The sequence below is a fragment of the Anomaloglossus baeobatrachus genome, unplaced genomic scaffold, assembly GCF_048569485.1.
Source record: "Anomaloglossus baeobatrachus isolate aAnoBae1 unplaced genomic scaffold, aAnoBae1.hap1 Scaffold_3468, whole genome shotgun sequence".
In the NCBI taxonomy this organism is placed as follows: Eukaryota; Metazoa; Chordata; class Amphibia; order Anura; family Aromobatidae; genus Anomaloglossus; species Anomaloglossus baeobatrachus.
Window position 1 is genome coordinate 713 of NW_027442833.1, and position 19469 is coordinate 20181.

Below are 19469 nucleotides of genomic sequence, written 5' to 3' on the forward strand. Positions count from 1 at the left end.
GTAGGGGGATGACAGGAGAAGGGAAGCGGGTGGTGAGAAAGGTACAGAGGGCAGGGTTTGGGGGCTGGGAAGGAAAGGGAAAAGATTAGGGTTTGGGGATGATGAAAGGGCTTTCTACGGGTAAGGATGGCAAAGGGTGGCAGTGACGGAAAGTCAGGCAACCTGTCCTGTCCGTCTTTTTGTATCGTGAATTGGAAAGACTGCAAGGGGGAGGGGAGTTGCTTGCGCCCTAAAGGAGGAGTTATTCAGATTCATTGCAGTGGGCGGCGGCTGCAAAACGCACCATTCTTCTTGTTTTGGCTCTGCAAAGCAGCCTTTTCAAGGGTTGGCTTGGGTGACAAAATGTCTTGTGTAGGCGTGGGTTTGTCTCCCTCTCGCTCTCTCTCCCTAAGATGTGTCCGGCATAGGCCAGGGTGCCACTCGAGGCCCAAACCAATTCTGGTTATCGCTTCTCGGCCTTTTGGCTAAGATCAAGTGTAGTATCTGTTCTTATCAGTTTAATATCTGATACGTCCCCTATCTGGGGACCATATATTAAATGGATTTTTAGAACAGGGAGATGGAAAAAGAGCTTGCTCTGTCCACTCCACGCATTGACCTGGTATTGCAGTACCTCCAGGAACGGTGCACCCCTTCTTAACCCAGTTTCCAAAAGCAGAACTCAATTCACCTGATTCATATTAGCCCGATTTAATGAATTGGAAGAAAGCATACGTCTTCATATGCACCTCAATTTGGCCCATTCACTTTTCACACTTCCTCCTTTTGTTTTTTATCTTTCACACTTTTGACTTTCTTTATTCATCCAAATAGCAAACTCATCACCACTCAACCTGACCAACTCGGCTATGTCCCCGTGCTGCAGTTCTCTGTCTTATCTAGATCATTTGCAATTGAATGGAATAGATCCCTTTTGGACAAAGTGGATTCACCTGCTGCTGCAGTGACCACAGGTGTGATAACATCTAGAATTGGCATCTGGTGCGATCTCTCCGCTTCCACTCCAAAGAAAGTTACCTGTTTATTCCTATCATGCATTGGTTTTTGGGGTTTTCTTTGAGTAATGATGATCTCTTTAGTAGTCTGTTGGCGCCCTCTCCTGGAGGAATAGTTTGCTTGCTCTTGGACATTCTAAAAGAGAGGTCATGATAGACATTGAGCTTCTGAGCTCAATTGGGGACAGTCATGGGTGATGAATGTTTGCAACCTACTGCGAAGCCTCATACCGCAATATAAGGAACGTCAAATACTAAGAAAGGGCGGCCTATGAAAGAATTACTACTTTCAATAAGTACACTTAAACGGCTAATTGGGAATAGAAAAACTGTAAAAAGCCCTCTGAGAAAGCCCCCCTCTAACCTTTGATAGTAAGCTTTTCTGTAGTCTGCCTGTTGATGTATTTTCCGTTTGAACTGTGCACAACATGAAGAGACGGAACACTGGCGGCTTGTCACAATGCCCCCCGATGACATCACAATAGCGCTGCTGCCTAGAAAACAAGCTGCGCAGAAGAAGTTGTTCTTTGGGTGGGAGGGTGGGCTAGTGGAAGGAGGGGGCAATCTCTTTTTTTCCCGGGTGGTAGGGGGATGACAGGAGAAGGGAAGCGGGTGGTGAGAAAGGTACAGAGGGCAGGGTTTGGGGGCTGGGAAGGAAAGGGAAAAGATTAGGGTTTGGGGATGATGAAAGGGCTTTCTACGGGTAAGGATGGCAAAGGGTGGCAGTGACGGAAAGTCAGGCAACCTGTCCTGTCCGTCTTTTTGTATCGTGAATTGGAAAGACTGCAAGGGGGAGGGGAGTTGCTTGCGCCCTAAAGGAGGAGTTATTCAGATTCATTGCAGTGGGCGGCGGCTGCAAAACGCACCATTCTTCTTGTTTTGGCTCTGCAAAGCAGCCTTTTCAAGGGTTGGCTTGGGTGACAAAATGTCTTGTGTAGGCGTGGGTTTGTCTCCCTCTCGCTCTCTCTCCCTAAGATGTGTCCGGCATAGGCCAGGGTGCCACACGAGGCCCAAACCAATTCTGGTTATCGCTTCTCGGCCTTTTGGCTAAGATCAAGTGTAGTATCTGTTCTTATCAGTTTAATATCTGATACGTCCCCTATCTGGGGACCATATATTAAATGGATTTTTAGAACAGGGAGATGGAAAAAGAGCTTGCTCTGTCCACTCCACGCATTGACCTGGTATTGCAGTACCTCCAGGAACGGTGCACCCCTTCTTAACCCAGTTTCCAAAAGCAGAACTCAATTCACCTGATTCATATTAGCCCGATTTAATGAATTGGAAGAAAGCATACGTCTTCATATGCACCTCAATTTGGCCCATTCACTTTTCACACTTCCTCCTTTTGTTTTTTATCTTTCACACTTTTGACTTTCTTTATTCATCCAAATAGCAAACTCATCACCACTCAACCTGACCAACTCGGCTATGTCCCCGTGCTGCAGTTCTCTGTCTTATCTAGATCATTTGCAATTGAATGGAATAGATCCCTTTTGGACAAAGTGGATTCACCTGCTGCTGCAGTGACCACAGGTGTGATAACATCTAGAATTGGCATCTGGTGCGATCTCTCCGCTTCCACTCCAAAGAAAGTTACCTGTTTATTCCTATCATGCATTGGTTTTTGGGGTTTTCTTTGAGTAATGATGATCTCTTTAGTAGTCTGTTGGCGCCCTCTCCTGGAGGAATAGTTTGCTTGCTCTTGGACATTCTAAAAGAGAGGTCATGATAGACATTGAGCTTCTGAGCTCAATTGGGGACAGTCATGGGTGATGAATGTTTGCAACCTACTGCGAAGCCTCATACCGCAATATAAGGAACGTCAAATACTAAGAAAGGGCGGCCTATGAAAGAATTACTACTTTCAATAAGTACACTTAAACGGCTAATTGGGAATAGAAAAACTGTAAAAAGCCCTCTGAGAAAGCCCCCCTCTAACCTTTGATAGTAAGCTTTTCTGTAGTCTGCCTGTTGATGTATTTTCCGTTTGAACTGTGCACAACATGAAGAGACGGAACACTGGCGGCTTGTCACAATGCCCCCCGATGACATCACAATAGCGCTGCTGCCTAGAAAACAAGCTGCGCAGAAGAAGTTGTTCTTTGGGTGGGAGGGTGGGCTAGTGGAAGGAGGGGGCAATCTCTTTTTTTCCCGGGTGGTAGGGGGATGACAGGAGAAGGGAAGCGGGTGGTGAGAAAGGTACAGAGGGCAGGGTTTGGGGGCTGGGAAGGAAAGGGAAAAGATTAGGGTTTGGGGATGATGAAAGGGCTTTCTACGGGTAAGGATGGCAAAGGGTGGCAGTGACGGAAAGTCAGGCAACCTGTCCTGTCCGTCTTTTTGTATCGTGAATTGGAAAGACTGCAAGGGGGAGGGGAGTTGCTTGCGCCCTAAAGGAGGAGTTATTCAGATTCATTGCAGTGGGCGGCGGCTGCAAAACGCACCATTCTTCTTGTTTTGGCTCTGCAAAGCAGCCTTTTCAAGGGTTGGCTTGGGTGACAAAATGTCTTGTGTAGGCGTGGGTTTGTCTCCCTCTCGCTCTCTCTCCCTAAGATGTGTCCGGCATAGGCCAGGGTGCCACTCGAGGCCCAAACCAATTCTGGTTATCGCTTCTCGGCCTTTTGGCTAAGATCAAGTGTAGTATCTGTTCTTATCAGTTTAATATCTGATACGTCCCCTATCTGGGGACCATATATTAAATGGATTTTTAGAACAGGGAGATGGAAAAAGAGCTTGCTCTGTCCACTCCACGCATTGACCTGGTATTGCAGTACCTCCAGGAACGGTGCACCCCTTCTTAACCCAGTTTCCAAAAGCAGAACTCAATTCACCTGATTCATATTAGCCCGATTTAATGAATTGGAAGAAAGCATACGTCTTCATATGCACCTCAATTTGGCCCATTCACTTTTCACACTTCCTCCTTTTGTTTTTTATCTTTCACACTTTTGACTTTCTTTATTCATCCAAATAGCAAACTCATCACCACTCAACCTGACCAACTCGGCTATGTCCCCGTGCTGCAGTTCTCTGTCTTATCTAGATCATTTGCAATTGAATGGAATAGATCCCTTTTGGACAAAGTGGATTCACCTGCTGCTGCAGTGACCACAGGTGTGATAACATCTAGAATTGGCATCTGGTGCGATCTCTCCGCTTCCACTCCAAAGAAAGTTACCTGTTTATTCCTATCATGCATTGGTTTTTGGGGTTTTCTTTGAGTAATGATGATCTCTTTAGTAGTCTGTTGGCGCCCTCTCCTGGAGGAATAGTTTGCTTGCTCTTGGACATTCTAAAAGAGAGGTCATGATAGACATTGAGCTTCTGAGCTCAATTGGGGACAGTCATGGGTGATGAATGTTTGCAACCTACTGCGAAGCCTCATACCGCAATATAAGGAACGTCAAATACTAAGAAAGGGCGGCCTATGAAAGAATTACTACTTTCAATAAGTACACTTAAACGGCTAATTGGGAATAGAAAAACTGTAAAAAGCCCTCTGAGAAAGCCCCCCTCTAACCTTTGATAGTAAGCTTTTCTGTAGTCTGCCTGTTGATGTATTTTCCGTTTGAACTGTGCACAACATGAAGAGACGGAACACTGGCGGCTTGTCACAATGCCCCCCGATGACATCACAATAGCGCTGCTGCCTAGAAAACAAGCTGCGCAGAAGAAGTTGTTCTTTGGGTGGGAGGGTGGGCTAGTGGAAGGAGGGGGCAATCTCTTTTTTTCCCGGGTGGTAGGGGGATGACAGGAGAAGGGAAGCGGGTGGTGAGAAAGGTACAGAGGGCAGGGTTTGGGGGCTGGGAAGGAAAGGGAAAAGATTAGGGTTTGGGGATGATGAAAGGGCTTTCTACGGGTAAGGATGGCAAAGGGTGGCAGTGACGGAAAGTCAGGCAACCTGTCCTGTCCGTCTTTTTGTATCGTGAATTGGAAAGACTGCAAGGGGGAGGGGAGTTGCTTGCGCCCTAAAGGAGGAGTTATTCAGATTCATTGCAGTGGGCGGCGGCTGCAAAACGCACCATTCTTCTTGTTTTGGCTCTGCAAAGCAGCCTTTTCAAGGGTTGGCTTGGGTGACAAAATGTCTTGTGTAGGCGTGGGTTTGTCTCCCTCTCGCTCTCTCTCCCTAAGATGTGTCCGGCATAGGCCAGGGTGCCACTCGAGGCCCAAACCAATTCTGGTTATCGCTTCTCGGCCTTTTGGCTAAGATCAAGTGTAGTATCTGTTCTTATCAGTTTAATATCTGATACGTCCCCTATCTGGGGACCATATATTAAATGGATTTTTAGAACAGGGAGATGGAAAAAGAGCTTGCTCTGTCCACTCCACGCATTGACCTGGTATTGCAGTACCTCCAGGAACGGTGCACCCCTTCTTAACCCAGTTTCCAAAAGCAGAACTCAATTCACCTGATTCATATTAGCCCGATTTAATGAATTGGAAGAAAGCATACGTCTTCATATGCACCTCAATTTGGCCCATTCACTTTTCACACTTCCTCCTTTTGTTTTTTATCTTTCACACTTTTGACTTTCTTTATTCATCCAAATAGCAAACTCATCACCACTCAACCTGACCAACTCGGCTATGTCCCCGTGCTGCAGTTCTCTGTCTTATCTAGATCATTTGCAATTGAATGGAATAGATCCCTTTTGGACAAAGTGGATTCACCTGCTGCTGCAGTGACCACAGGTGTGATAACATCTAGAATTGGCATCTGGTGCGATCTCTCCGCTTCCACTCCAAAGAAAGTTACCTGTTTATTCCTATCATGCATTGGTTTTTGGGGTTTTCTTTGAGTAATGATGATCTCTTTAGTAGTCTGTTGGCGCCCTCTCCTGGAGGAATAGTTTGCTTGCTCTTGGACATTCTAAAAGAGAGGTCATGATAGACATTGAGCTTCTGAGCTCAATTGGGGACAGTCATGGGTGATGAATGTTTGCAACCTACTGCGAAGCCTCATACCGCAATATAAGGAACGTCAAATACTAAGAAAGGGCGGCCTATGAAAGAATTACTACTTTCAATAAGTACACTTAAACGGCTAATTGGGAATAGAAAAACTGTAAAAAGCCCTCTGAGAAAGCCCCCCTCTAACCTTTGATAGTAAGCTTTTCTGTAGTCTGCCTGTTGATGTATTTTCCGTTTGAACTGTGCACAACATGAAGAGACGGAACACTGGCGGCTTGTCACAATGCCCCCCGATGACATCACAATAGCGCTGCTGCCTAGAAAACAAGCTGCGCAGAAGAAGTTGTTCTTTGGGTGGGAGGGTGGGCTAGTGGAAGGAGGGGGCAATCTCTTTTTTTCCCGGGTGGTAGGGGGATGACAGGAGAAGGGAAGCGGGTGGTGAGAAAGGTACAGAGGGCAGGGTTTGGGGGCTGGGAAGGAAAGGGAAAAGATTAGGGTTTGGGGATGATGAAAGGGCTTTCTACGGGTAAGGATGGCAAAGGGTGGCAGTGACGGAAAGTCAGGCAACCTGTCCTGTCCGTCTTTTTGTATCGTGAATTGGAAAGACTGCAAGGGGGAGGGGAGTTGCTTGCGCCCTAAAGGAGGAGTTATTCAGATTCATTGCAGTGGGCGGCGGCTGCAAAACGCACCATTCTTCTTGTTTTGGCTCTGCAAAGCAGCCTTTTCAAGGGTTGGCTTGGGTGACAAAATGTCTTGTGTAGGCGTGGGTTTGTCTCCCTCTCGCTCTCTCTCCCTAAGATGTGTCCGGCATAGGCCAGGGTGCCACTCGAGGCCCAAACCAATTCTGGTTATCGCTTCTCGGCCTTTTGGCTAAGATCAAGTGTAGTATCTGTTCTTATCAGTTTAATATCTGATACGTCCCCTATCTGGGGACCATATATTAAATGGATTTTTAGAACAGGGAGATGGAAAAAGAGCTTGCTCTGTCACTCCACGCATTGACCTGGTATTGCAGTACCTCCAGGAACGGTGCACCCCTTCTTAACCCAGTTTCCAAAAGCAGAACTCAATTCACCTGATTCATATTAGCCCGATTTAATGAATTGGAAGAAAGCATACGTCTTCATATGCACCTCAATTTGGCCATTCACTTTTCACACTTCCTCCTTTTGTTTTTATCTTTCACACTTTTGACTTTCTTTATTCATCCAAATAGCAAACTCATCACCACTCAACCTGACCAACTCGGCTATGTCCCCGTGCTGCAGTTCTCTGTCTTATCTAGATCATTTGCAATTGAATGGAATAGATCCCTTTGGACAAAGTGGATTCACCTGCTGCTGCAGTGACCACAGGTGTGATAACATCTAGAATTGGCATCTGGTGCGATCTCTCCGCTTCCACTCCAAAGAAAGTTACCTGTTTATTCCTATCATGCATTGGTTTTTGGGTTTTCTTTGAGTAATGATGATCTCTTTAGTAGTCTGTTGGCGCCCTCTCCTGGAGAATAGTTTGCTTGCTCTTGGGACATTCTAAAAGAGAGGGTCATGATAGACATTGAGCTTCTGAGCTCAATTGGGGACAGTCATGGGGTGATGAATGTTTGCAACCTACTGCGAAGCCTCATACCGCAATATAAGGAACGTCAAATACTAAGAAAGGGCGGCCTATGAAAGAATTACTACTTTCAATAAGTACACTTAAACGGCTAATTGGGAATAGAAAAACTGTAAAAAGCCCTCTGAGAAAGCCCCCCTCTAACCTTTGATAGTAAGCTTTTCTGTAGTCTGCCTGTTGATGTATTTTCCGTTTGAACTGTGCACAACATGAAGAGACGGAACACTGGCGGCTTGTCACAATGCCCCCCGATGACATCACAATAGCGCTGCTGCCTAGAAAACAAGCTGCGCAGAAGAAGTTGTTCTTTGGGTGGGAGGGTGGGCTAGTGGAAGGAGGGGGCAATCTCTTTTTTTCCCGGGTGGTAGGGGGATGACAGGAGAAGGGAAGCGGGTGGTGAGAAAGGTACAGAGGGCAGGGTTTGGGGGCTGGGAAGGAAAGGGAAAAGATTAGGGTTTGGGGATGATGAAAGGGCTTTCTACGGGTAAGGATGGCAAAGGGTGGCAGTGACGGAAAGTCAGGCAACCTGTCCTGTCCGTCTTTTTGTATCGTGAATTGGAAAGACTGCAAGGGGGAGGGGAGTTGCTTGCGCCCTAAAGGAGGAGTTATTCAGATTCATTGCAGTGGGCGGCGGCTGCAAAACGCACCATTCTTCTTGTTTTGGCTCTGCAAAGCAGCCTTTTCAAGGGTTGGCTTGGGTGACAAAATGTCTTGTGTAGGCGTGGGTTTGTCTCCCTCTCGCTCTCTCTCCCTAAGATGTGTCCGGCATAGGCCAGGGTGCCACTCGAGGCCCAAACCAATTCTGGTTATCGCTTCTCGGCCTTTTGGCTAAGATCAAGTGTAGTATCTGTTCTTATCAGTTTAATATCTGATACGTCCCCTATCTGGGGACCATATATTAAATGGATTTTTAGAACAGGGAGATGGAAAAAGAGCTTGCTCTGTCCACTCCACGCATTGACCTGGTATTGCAGTACCTCCAGGAACGGTGCACCCCTTCTTAACCCAGTTTCCAAAAGCAGAACTCAATTCACCTGATTCATATTAGCCCGATTTAATGAATTGGAAGAAAGCATACGTCTTCATATGCACCTCAATTTGGCCCATTCACTTTTCACACTTCCTCCTTTTGTTTTTTATCTTTCACACTTTTGACTTTCTTTATTCATCCAAATAGCAAACTCATCACCACTCAACCTGACCAACTCGGCTATGTCCCCGTGCTGCAGTTCTCTGTCTTATCTAGATCATTTGCAATTGAATGGAATAGATCCCTTTTGGACAAAGTGGATTCACCTGCTGCTGCAGTGACCACAGGTGTGATAACATCTAGAATTGGCATCTGGTGCGATCTCTCCGCTTCCACTCCAAAGAAAGTTACCTGTTTATTCCTATCATGCATTGGTTTTTGGGGTTTTCTTTGAGTAATGATGATCTCTTTAGTAGTCTGTTGGCGCCCTCTCCTGGAGGAATAGTTTGCTTGCTCTTGGACATTCTAAAAGAGAGGTCATGATAGACATTGAGCTTCTGAGCTCAATTGGGGACAGTCATGGGTGATGAATGTTTGCAACCTACTGCGAAGCCTCATACCGCAATATAAGGAACGTCAAATACTAAGAAAGGGCGGCCTATGAAAGAATTACTACTTTCAATAAGTACACTTAAACGGCTAATTGGGAATAGAAAAACTGTAAAAAGCCCTCTGAGAAAGCCCCCCTCTAACCTTTGATAGTAAGCTTTTCTGTAGTCTGCCTGTTGATGTATTTTCCGTTTGAACTGTGCACAACATGAAGAGACGGAACACTGGCGGCTTGTCACAATGCCCCCCGATGACATCACAATAGCGCTGCTGCCTAGAAAACAAGCTGCGCAGAAGAAGTTGTTCTTTGGGTGGGAGGGTGGGCTAGTGGAAGGAGGGGGCAATCTCTTTTTTTCCCGGGTGGTAGGGGGATGACAGGAGAAGGGAAGCGGGTGGTGAGAAAGGTACAGAGGGCAGGGTTTGGGGGCTGGGAAGGAAAGGGAAAAGATTAGGGTTTGGGGATGATGAAAGGGCTTTCTACGGGTAAGGATGGCAAAGGGTGGCAGTGACGGAAAGTCAGGCAACCTGTCCTGTCCGTCTTTTTGTATCGTGAATTGGAAAGACTGCAAGGGGGAGGGGAGTTGCTTGCGCCCTAAAGGAGGAGTTATTCAGATTCATTGCAGTGGGCGGCGGCTGCAAAACGCACCATTCTTCTTGTTTTGGCTCTGCAAAGCAGCCTTTTCAAGGGTTGGCTTGGGTGACAAAATGTCTTGTGTAGGCGTGGGTTTGTCTCCCTCTCGCTCTCTCTCCCTAAGATGTGTCCGGCATAGGCCAGGGTGCCACTCGAGGCCCAAACCAATTCTGGTTATCGCTTCTCGGCCTTTTGGCTAAGATCAAGTGTAGTATCTGTTCTTATCAGTTTAATATCTGATACGTCCCCTATCTGGGGACCATATATTAAATGGATTTTTAGAACAGGGAGATGGAAAAAGAGCTTGCTCTGTCCACTCCACGCATTGACCTGGTATTGCAGTACCTCCAGGAACGGTGCACCCCTTCTTAACCCAGTTTCCAAAAGCAGAACTCAATTCACCTGATTCATATTAGCCCGATTTAATGAATTGGAAGAAAGCATACGTCTTCATATGCACCTCAATTTGGCCCATTCACTTTTCACACTTCCTCCTTTTGTTTTTTATCTTTCACACTTTTGACTTTCTTTATTCATCCAAATAGCAAACTCATCACCACTCAACCTGACCAACTCGGCTATGTCCCCGTGCTGCAGTTCTCTGTCTTATCTAGATCATTTGCAATTGAATGGAATAGATCCCTTTTGGACAAAGTGGATTCACCTGCTGCTGCAGTGACCACAGGTGTGATAACATCTAGAATTGGCATCTGGTGCGATCTCTCCGCTTCCACTCCAAAGAAAGTTACCTGTTTATTCCTATCATGCATTGGTTTTTGGGGTTTTCTTTGAGTAATGATGATCTCTTTAGTAGTCTGTTGGCGCCCTCTCCTGGAGGAATAGTTTGCTTGCTCTTGGACATTCTAAAAGAGAGGTCATGATAGACATTGAGCTTCTGAGCTCAATTGGGGACAGTCATGGGTGATGAATGTTTGCAACCTACTGCGAAGCCTCATACCGCAATATAAGGAACGTCAAATACTAAGAAAGGGCGGCCTATGAAAGAATTACTACTTTCAATAAGTACACTTAAACGGCTAATTGGGAATAGAAAAACTGTAAAAAGCCCTCTGAGAAAGCCCCCCTCTAACCTTTGATAGTAAGCTTTTCTGTAGTCTGCCTGTTGATGTATTTTCCGTTTGAACTGTGCACAACATGAAGAGACGGAACACTGGCGGCTTGTCACAATGCCCCCCGATGACATCACAATAGCGCTGCTGCCTAGAAAACAAGCTGCGCAGAAGAAGTTGTTCTTTGGGTGGGAGGGTGGGCTAGTGGAAGGAGGGGGCAATCTCTTTTTTTCCCGGGTGGTAGGGGGATGACAGGAGAAGGGAAGCGGGTGGTGAGAAAGGTACAGAGGGCAGGGTTTGGGGGCTGGGAAGGAAAGGGAAAAGATTAGGGTTTGGGGATGATGAAAGGGCTTTCTACGGGTAAGGATGGCAAAGGGTGGCAGTGACGGAAAGTCAGGCAACCTGTCCTGTCCGTCTTTTTGTATCGTGAATTGGAAAGACTGCAAGGGGGAGGGGAGTTGCTTGCGCCCTAAAGGAGGAGTTATTCAGATTCATTGCAGTGGGCGGCGGCTGCAAAACGCACCATTCTTCTTGTTTTGGCTCTGCAAAGCAGCCTTTTCAAGGGTTGGCTTGGGTGACAAAATGTCTTGTGTAGGCGTGGGTTTGTCTCCCTCTCGCTCTCTCTCCCTAAGATGTGTCCGGCATAGGCCAGGGTGCCACTCGAGGCCCAAACCAATTCTGGTTATCGCTTCTCGGCCTTTTGGCTAAGATCAAGTGTAGTATCTGTTCTTATCAGTTTAATATCTGATACGTCCCCTATCTGGGGACCATATATTAAATGGATTTTTAGAACAGGGAGATGGAAAAAGAGCTTGCTCTGTCCACTCCACGCATTGACCTGGTATTGCAGTACCTCCAGGAACGGTGCACCCCTTCTTAACCCAGTTTCCAAAAGCAGAACTCAATTCACCTGATTCATATTAGCCCGATTTAATGAATTGGAAGAAAGCATACGTCTTCATATGCACCTCAATTTGGCCCATTCACTTTTCACACTTCCTCCTTTTGTTTTTTATCTTTCACACTTTTGACTTTCTTTATTCATCCAAATAGCAAACTCATCACCACTCAACCTGACCAACTCGGCTATGTCCCCGTGCTGCAGTTCTCTGTCTTATCTAGATCATTTGCAATTGAATGGAATAGATCCCTTTTGGACAAAGTGGATTCACCTGCTGCTGCAGTGACCACAGGTGTGATAACATCTAGAATTGGCATCTGGTGCGATCTCTCCGCTTCCACTCCAAAGAAAGTTACCTGTTTATTCCTATCATGCATTGGTTTTTGGGGTTTTCTTTGAGTAATGATGATCTCTTTAGTAGTCTGTTGGCGCCCTCTCCTGGAGGAATAGTTTGCTTGCTCTTGGACATTCTAAAAGAGAGGTCATGATAGACATTGAGCTTCTGAGCTCAATTGGGGACAGTCATGGGTGATGAATGTTTGCAACCTACTGCGAAGCCTCATACCGCAATATAAGGAACGTCAAATACTAAGAAAGGGCGGCCTATGAAAGAATTACTACTTTCAATAAGTACACTTAAACGGCTAATTGGGAATAGAAAAACTGTAAAAAGCCCTCTGAGAAAGCCCCCCTCTAACCTTTGATAGTAAGCTTTTCTGTAGTCTGCCTGTTGATGTATTTTCCGTTTGAACTGTGCACAACATGAAGAGACGGAACACTGGCGGCTTGTCACAATGCCCCCCGATGACATCACAATAGCGCTGCTGCCTAGAAAACAAGCTGCGCAGAAGAAGTTGTTCTTTGGGTGGGAGGGTGGGCTAGTGGAAGGAGGGGGCAATCTCTTTTTTTCCCGGGTGGTAGGGGGATGACAGGAGAAGGGAAGCGGGTGGTGAGAAAGGTACAGAGGGCAGGGTTTGGGGGCTGGGAAGGAAAGGGAAAAGATTAGGGTTTGGGGATGATGAAAGGGCTTTCTACGGGTAAGGATGGCAAAGGGTGGCAGTGACGGAAAGTCAGGCAACCTGTCCTGTCCGTCTTTTTGTATCGTGAATTGGAAAGACTGCAAGGGGGAGGGGAGTTGCTTGCGCCCTAAAGGAGGAGTTATTCAGATTCATTGCAGTGGGCGGCGGCTGCAAAACGCACCATTCTTCTTGTTTTGGCTCTGCAAAGCAGCCTTTTCAAGGGTTGGCTTGGGTGACAAAATGTCTTGTGTAGGCGTGGGTTTGTCTCCCTCTCGCTCTCTCTCCCTAAGATGTGTCCGGCATAGGCCAGGGTGCCACTCGAGGCCCAAACCAATTCTGGTTATCGCTTCTCGGCCTTTTGGCTAAGATCAAGTGTAGTATCTGTTCTTATCAGTTTAATATCTGATACGTCCCCTATCTGGGGACCATATATTAAATGGATTTTTAGAACAGGGAGATGGAAAAAGAGCTTGCTCTGTCCACTCCACGCATTGACCTGGTATTGCAGTACCTCCAGGAACGGTGCACCCCTTCTTAACCCAGTTTCCAAAAGCAGAACTCAATTCACCTGATTCATATTAGCCCGATTTAATGAATTGGAAGAAAGCATACGTCTTCATATGCACCTCAATTTGGCCCATTCACTTTTCACACTTCCTCCTTTTGTTTTTTATCTTTCACACTTTTGACTTTCTTTATTCATCCAAATAGCAAACTCATCACCACTCAACCTGACCAACTCGGCTATGTCCCCGTGCTGCAGTTCTCTGTCTTATCTAGATCATTTGCAATTGAATGGAATAGATCCCTTTTGGACAAAGTGGATTCACCTGCTGCTGCAGTGACCACAGGTGTGATAACATCTAGAATTGGCATCTGGTGCGATCTCTCCGCTTCCACTCCAAAGAAAGTTACCTGTTTATTCCTATCATGCATTGGTTTTTGGGGTTTTCTTTGAGTAATGATGATCTCTTTAGTAGTCTGTTGGCGCCCTCTCCTGGAGGAATAGTTTGCTTGCTCTTGGACATTCTAAAAGAGAGGTCATGATAGACATTGAGCTTCTGAGCTCAATTGGGGACAGTCATGGGTGATGAATGTTTGCAACCTACTGCGAAGCCTCATACCGCAATATAAGGAACGTCAAATACTAAGAAAGGGCGGCCTATGAAAGAATTACTACTTTCAATAAGTACACTTAAACGGCTAATTGGGAATAGAAAAACTGTAAAAAGCCCTCTGAGAAAGCCCCCCTCTAACCTTTGATAGTAAGCTTTTCTGTAGTCTGCCTGTTGATGTATTTTCCGTTTGAACTGTGCACAACATGAAGAGACGGAACACTGGCGGCTTGTCACAATGCCCCCCGATGACATCACAATAGCGCTGCTGCCTAGAAAACAAGCTGCGCAGAAGAAGTTGTTCTTTGGGTGGGAGGGTGGGCTAGTGGAAGGAGGGGGCAATCTCTTTTTTTCCCGGGTGGTAGGGGGATGACAGGAGAAGGGAAGCGGGTGGTGAGAAAGGTACAGAGGGCAGGGTTTGGGGGCTGGGAAGGAAAGGGAAAAGATTAGGGTTTGGGGATGATGAAAGGGCTTTCTACGGGTAAGGATGGCAAAGGGTGGCAGTGACGGAAAGTCAGGCAACCTGTCCTGTCCGTCTTTTTGTATCGTGAATTGGAAAGACTGCAAGGGGGAGGGGAGTTGCTTGCGCCCTAAAGGAGGAGTTATTCAGATTCATTGCAGTGGGCGGCGGCTGCAAAACGCACCATTCTTCTTGTTTTGGCTCTGCAAAGCAGCCTTTTCAAGGGTTGGCTTGGGTGACAAAATGTCTTGTGTAGGCGTGGGTTTGTCTCCCTCTCGCTCTCTCTCCCTAAGATGTGTCCGGCATAGGCCAGGGTGCCACTCGAGGCCCAAACCAATTCTGGTTATCGCTTCTCGGCCTTTTGGCTAAGATCAAGTGTAGTATCTGTTCTTATCAGGAAAAGGAAGGTGGAAGATAGTCCTGTCGCAGAACCTTCCAAGCTATTCATTGTGGACCTTAACCCACCCCAGGAAGAGGAGGATGGCCTCCTCCCAGAACCGGACGTGTTGGAGCAGATGGTGGAGTCCCTTGTGGCCGAAGAAGAAATGGAGGAGTCGGAAGCCACTGAGGCACCATCCCTGCTTGATCAGCTAGCAGAAGAGGGTCTGCTGGAGATACCCTTACCAGCAGGTGCCAAAGAGGAAGAACCGCCCGACCGGAGTGGTAACTAAGGCACACCGCCTGCTCTAACTTTCTCTTTCCTCCAATGACTGCTAACATTAACATCTTTTCCATTAATGTTAGGAGCATCAGAGACAAGTTCCGACGCCAGACAATTTTTGCGTTCCTTAACACTCAGTCTAGTGATGTATTTTTCCTGCAGGAATGCTCCCTTCCCTCCTCTAGGTCCTTCAACCATCTGGCCAGGGAGTGGACCCATGGCCCATCCTACTGGTCTGGCGGGGGCGACTGTAGGTCCGCGGGGGTCGCCGTGCTGATCAGGGGAAGCGCCTTCACATTGGACTCTGTTCAGGAAATCGTCTGCGGCAGGTTACTGCTCGTGGATGGCACCTGGGCGGGAGAACCTGTCAGGTTCATCAATGTGTATGCTTCTCCTGTGAAGAGCGATCGACTGGAGCTCCTCCAAGCCCTGCGCCCTCAGCTCGCTACCGCCAGGACGGTAGTGATGGCCGGGGATTTCAACTGCCCGATTGAGGAGGATGGACGCAGTTCTGGAACGGCTGCCAAGTTGGACGTCACATCCAAACTGCTCATTGAGATGGTGACCGAAGCCTCTCTTGTGGACGTTGTTGGCTCCATCGGACACGGATCCGTGAACTATTCATGGTGCCGATCCGATGGCTCGCTGCGTTCCAGGATTGACTTTGTGTTTACCTCTCGGGCGGTTGGGCGGAGTGGGCACTCGATGGTCCCCTGCTTCTTCTCTGACCACAGAGCCATTCACTTTCAAGGTGTGCTGGGCCATGGCTTCCCCATTGGCCCGGGCTCCTGGAAGCTGAACTGCTCTCTGCTGGAAAAGGGTGAGATTCTGGAGGAGCTTAGAGCTGCCTACTCCACGTGGCGGGCCTACAAGGCGGGCTTCCAGTCTGTTTCTGACTGGTGGGAATACGTTAAACTCGAGTTCCGTTTCTTCTTTCAGGCAAAGAGTCAACAACAGGCGTGTCTGAAGAGGAGGGACTTCAGGAGACTCCAGCGTGAGCTGCGTTCCCTGCAGGACCTTCTTCGATGCGGCTGGGACGTGAGAGAGGAGCTGGAGGAGACTAAGAGGAGCCTGAAAAGGCACTTCGAGGAGGAGTCCGAGCGAATTGTCTTCCGTTCCAAAGTGGAGAACCTGGAGAAGGGTGAGAAATGTAACTCGTTCTTTTTCAGGAAACTCCACGCCGGTCACACGCCCATGAATGAACTACGAGACGAGAGTGGAAACATGCGACGCGGGAAAGAGAACGTGATGAAGGTCGTCAGCGACTTCTACAGCGAACTCTACGCCCGCAAGACTACTGACCCCGAGGCCGCCGATAAGTTCCTGTCAGGTATCACTAACCATCTTGACCCTGCAGACGCGGCGGCCATGGATGTTCCTCTGACGGTGGACGAGCTGCTCTCGGCCGCCAAATCCTTTAGTTCTGGCAGGACACCGGGCAGTGACGGCCTCCCAGCAGAGCTCTATGTAGCGCTGGGAGACCTAATCTGTCCGGACCTGTTAGGGCTGTATGAGGAGATGGTGGTGGAGGGCAGAATGCCTCCATCTCTGAGGGAAGGAATGGTCACGATCCTGTACAAGCGTAAAGGAGAGAGGTGCGACCTGAAGAATTGGCGTCCCATCACCCTTCTGAACGTCGACTACAAGATCCTGGCCAAGACGATGGCAACGAGATTGAAGACTGTTATCGGACGGATCATCCACCCGGATCAGACCTGCGGCATCCCCGGACGTCGCATCGCAGACAGCCTGGCTCTCATGCGGGACACGGTCGAGTACATCAAAGCCCGCCGGGTGCACGCAGCCCTGATCTCGTTGGATCAGGAAAAGGCCTTCGACCGTGTTTCCCATGAGTTCCTGGGCAAAGCTCTGCACAGGTTAGGTTTGGGTAACATGTTTTGCTTGTATGTCCAACTAATGTATTTTGATATTCACAGCTCGGCGTTGGTGAACGGCTGGAAGACTGACCCCTTCCCGATCCTCTCAGGGGTCAGACAAGGCTGTCCTCTGTCACCTCTTCTTTTTGTTTGTGTTATAGAACTCTTTGCAGAGGCTATCCGGCGGAATGGAGAGATCAGAGGGATCACCGCACCAGGACCAGAACGCTTCGAGGTCAAGTGCTCGCTCTACATGGACGACGTGACCGTCTTCTGCGCGGACCGGCGCTCAGTCGACACCCTCGTCCAGACCTGTGAGACCTTCGGACGGGCTTCGGGAGCCAAAGTCAACTGCGGGAAGTCGGAAGCCATGCTCTTCGGGGACTGGCAGCCGGCCTCTTCCGCCCCCTTCCCTTTCAGCATCCAGCCGGATTTCATCAAGGTTCTTGGAGTCTGGTTCGGGAAGGAAGGAGCAGCCCTCAAGTCCTGGGAGGAACGCTTGACCAAGATCACCCAACGGATCGGTCTGTGGAGCCTCAGACGCCTCACCTGTGAGGGCAAAGCACTGGTCCTGCGTAACGAGGTACTGCCCGTGCTGCAGTACACGGCCCAGGCCTGGCCCCCCCTTGCCACCGTGTGCAGGGCCATTACCAGGACGGTGTTTCGTTTTGTCTGGGGATCCAAGATGGACAGAGTAAAGCGGAGCATCATGTACAGGGATCCTCGCAAGGGTGGGAAGGGCGTACCCGATATCCCCACCCTCCTGCGATCCTCCTTCGTATGTGACTGCGTTCGCCGAACTCTGCGAGTCAAGAGAGGTTCCGCGGGTGGGTCCATGTCTCGCTTCTTCCTGCTCCCCCTTTGGAGACGGTTAGGCTGGGACAAGTGGGACAGCTCCTTCCCCTACAACTGGACGGCGCCATGGTTCTACGGAGACGTGGTTCGGTTTGTGAGGGAACACCAACTGGAGGGACTCAAGCCTGATTTGTGGAAGCCAAAGACTATCCACAAACTCATCAGAGCCAAGGACGAAATGGAGAACATTCCAGGACTTCATCACGACACACTGGAGACTGTTTGGACAAACGTGTCATCGGCTGGATTGACCAACGGGCACAAGGACTTGTCATGGATGGCGATACAGGGCGGACTGCCCGTCCGGTCATTCATGCACGCCCGGAACCTGTGCAAAACCCGGTACTGCCCAAGGTGCCCCTTCGTGGAGGAAACATCGCTGCACGCCTTTTGGGACTGCCGTTTCGCACAGCGCCTGTTGGTTGCCCTGGAGGATGACCTGAGGAACTCCGTCCCCAGAGGGAGCCTATCGTACCATTCCGTACTTTATGGACTCTTCCCTGGGACTCACACCGTTGGAGCCATCCAGGAGGCTTGGCGCCTTATGAACTGCTTTAAGGACGCTATTTGGGTCGCCAGGAACCGGCTCATCTTGAAGAGGGAGAGGATGTCTATCCAGGATTGCCGCAGGCTGATCCACAGCCTGCTCAGAGACTATTCCATCATGGACAGTCCGGACGACAGCGCCGAGGAGGAGGTTTAGACCTCTTCCATGCCCCCTCCCTCCTTTTCCCGTTATGTGCGTCTTTCAATAAAGCTTCGGGCCTGTGATTTCCCCACCCTATCCAACTTTTCCCCTACCCCCATCCCCCAATCGCCGGTTCGTCGTTATTTATTGTCTAACTTTTTCTTTCAGCTTGAGTGTTATGGATAAGCATAGGAGTGTGATGTATAGTTTAGTGCGTCGTACTCTATGGCTATGTAAGAAGGATTGTATAGTTCTGTGTGTACGGGGCTGCGGCACTGTACACGGTTTGTTACCTTTTTGTGAGTAGTGCATGATAATAAAGATGCTGTTAAATCAAAAATCTGTTCTTATCAGTTTAATATCTGATACGTCCCCTATCTGGGGACCATATATTAAATGGATTTTTAGAACAGGGAGATGGAAAAAGAGCTTGCTCTGTCCACTCCACGCATTGACCTGGTATTGCAGTACCTCCAGGAACGGTGCACCCCTTCTTAACCCAGTTTCCAAAAGCAGAACTCAATTCACCTGATTCATATTAGCCCGATTTAATGAATTGGAAGAAAGCATACGTCTTCATATGCACCTCAATTTGGCCCATTCACTTTTCACACTTCCTCCTTTTGTTTTTTATCTTTCACACTTTTGACTTTCTTTATTCATCCAAATAGCAAACTCATCACCACTCAACCTGACCAACTCGGCTATGTCCCCGTGCTGCAGTTCTCTGTCTTATCTAGATCATTTGCAATTGAATGGAATAGATCCCTTTTGGACAAAGTGGATTCACCTGCTGCTGCAGTGACCACAGGTGTGATAACATCTAGAATTGGCATCTGGTGCGATCTCTCCGCTTCCACTCCAAAGAAAGTTACCTGTTTATTCCTATCATGCATTGGTTTTTGGGGTTTTCTTTGAGTAATGATGATCTCTTTAGTAGTCTGTTGGCGCCCTCTCCTGGAGGAATAGTTTGCTTGCTCTTGGACATTCTAAAAGAGAGGTCATGATAGACATTGAGCTTCTGAGCTCAATTGGGGACAGTCATGGGTGATGAATGTTTGCAACCTACTGCGAAGCCTCATACCGCAAT

The 19469-nt window shown here is 48.2% G+C and overlaps 9 non-coding genes and 2 pseudogenes across 9 annotated transcripts; all 11 read left to right on the plus strand.

The window, feature by feature from the left end:
- The first annotated feature begins 444 nt into the window (after positions 1–444).
- LOC142272184 (U2 spliceosomal RNA) lies at positions 445–635 on the plus strand. Its single transcript, XR_012737099.1, has one exon. It is a non-coding gene; the product is annotated as a U2 spliceosomal RNA (small nuclear RNA).
- Positions 636–2022: 1387 nt separating this feature from the next.
- LOC142272196 (U2 spliceosomal RNA) lies at positions 2023–2213 on the plus strand. Its single transcript, XR_012737110.1, has one exon. It is a non-coding gene; the product is annotated as a U2 spliceosomal RNA (small nuclear RNA).
- A 1387-nt stretch (positions 2214–3600) lies between these two features.
- Positions 3601–3791, plus strand: LOC142272208 (U2 spliceosomal RNA). The gene has a single exon (XR_012737121.1). It is a non-coding gene; the product is annotated as a U2 spliceosomal RNA (small nuclear RNA).
- Positions 3792–5178: 1387 nt separating this feature from the next.
- On the plus strand, positions 5179–5369 carry LOC142272220 (U2 spliceosomal RNA). The gene has a single exon (XR_012737129.1). It is a non-coding gene; the product is annotated as a U2 spliceosomal RNA (small nuclear RNA).
- A 1387-nt stretch (positions 5370–6756) lies between these two features.
- On the plus strand, positions 6757–6946 carry LOC142272213 (U2 spliceosomal RNA). The gene has a single exon (XR_012737125.1). It is a non-coding gene; the product is annotated as a U2 spliceosomal RNA (small nuclear RNA).
- Positions 6947–8331: 1385 nt separating this feature from the next.
- On the plus strand, positions 8332–8522 carry LOC142272173 (U2 spliceosomal RNA). Its single transcript, XR_012737089.1, has one exon. It is a non-coding gene; the product is annotated as a U2 spliceosomal RNA (small nuclear RNA).
- Positions 8523–9909: 1387 nt separating this feature from the next.
- On the plus strand, positions 9910–10100 carry LOC142272174 (U2 spliceosomal RNA). The gene has a single exon (XR_012737090.1). It is a non-coding gene; the product is annotated as a U2 spliceosomal RNA (small nuclear RNA).
- Positions 10101–11487: 1387 nt separating this feature from the next.
- On the plus strand, positions 11488–11678 carry LOC142272175 (U2 spliceosomal RNA). Its single transcript, XR_012737091.1, has one exon. It is a non-coding gene; the product is annotated as a U2 spliceosomal RNA (small nuclear RNA).
- A 1387-nt stretch (positions 11679–13065) lies between these two features.
- On the plus strand, positions 13066–13256 carry LOC142272176 (U2 spliceosomal RNA). Its single transcript, XR_012737092.1, has one exon. It is a non-coding gene; the product is annotated as a U2 spliceosomal RNA (small nuclear RNA).
- A 1387-nt stretch (positions 13257–14643) lies between these two features.
- LOC142272219 (U2 spliceosomal RNA) lies at positions 14644–14758 on the plus strand (annotated as a pseudogene).
- A 3910-nt stretch (positions 14759–18668) lies between these two features.
- Positions 18669–18872, plus strand: LOC142272216 (U2 spliceosomal RNA; annotated as a pseudogene).
- Positions 18873–19469: the final 597 nt, after the last annotated feature.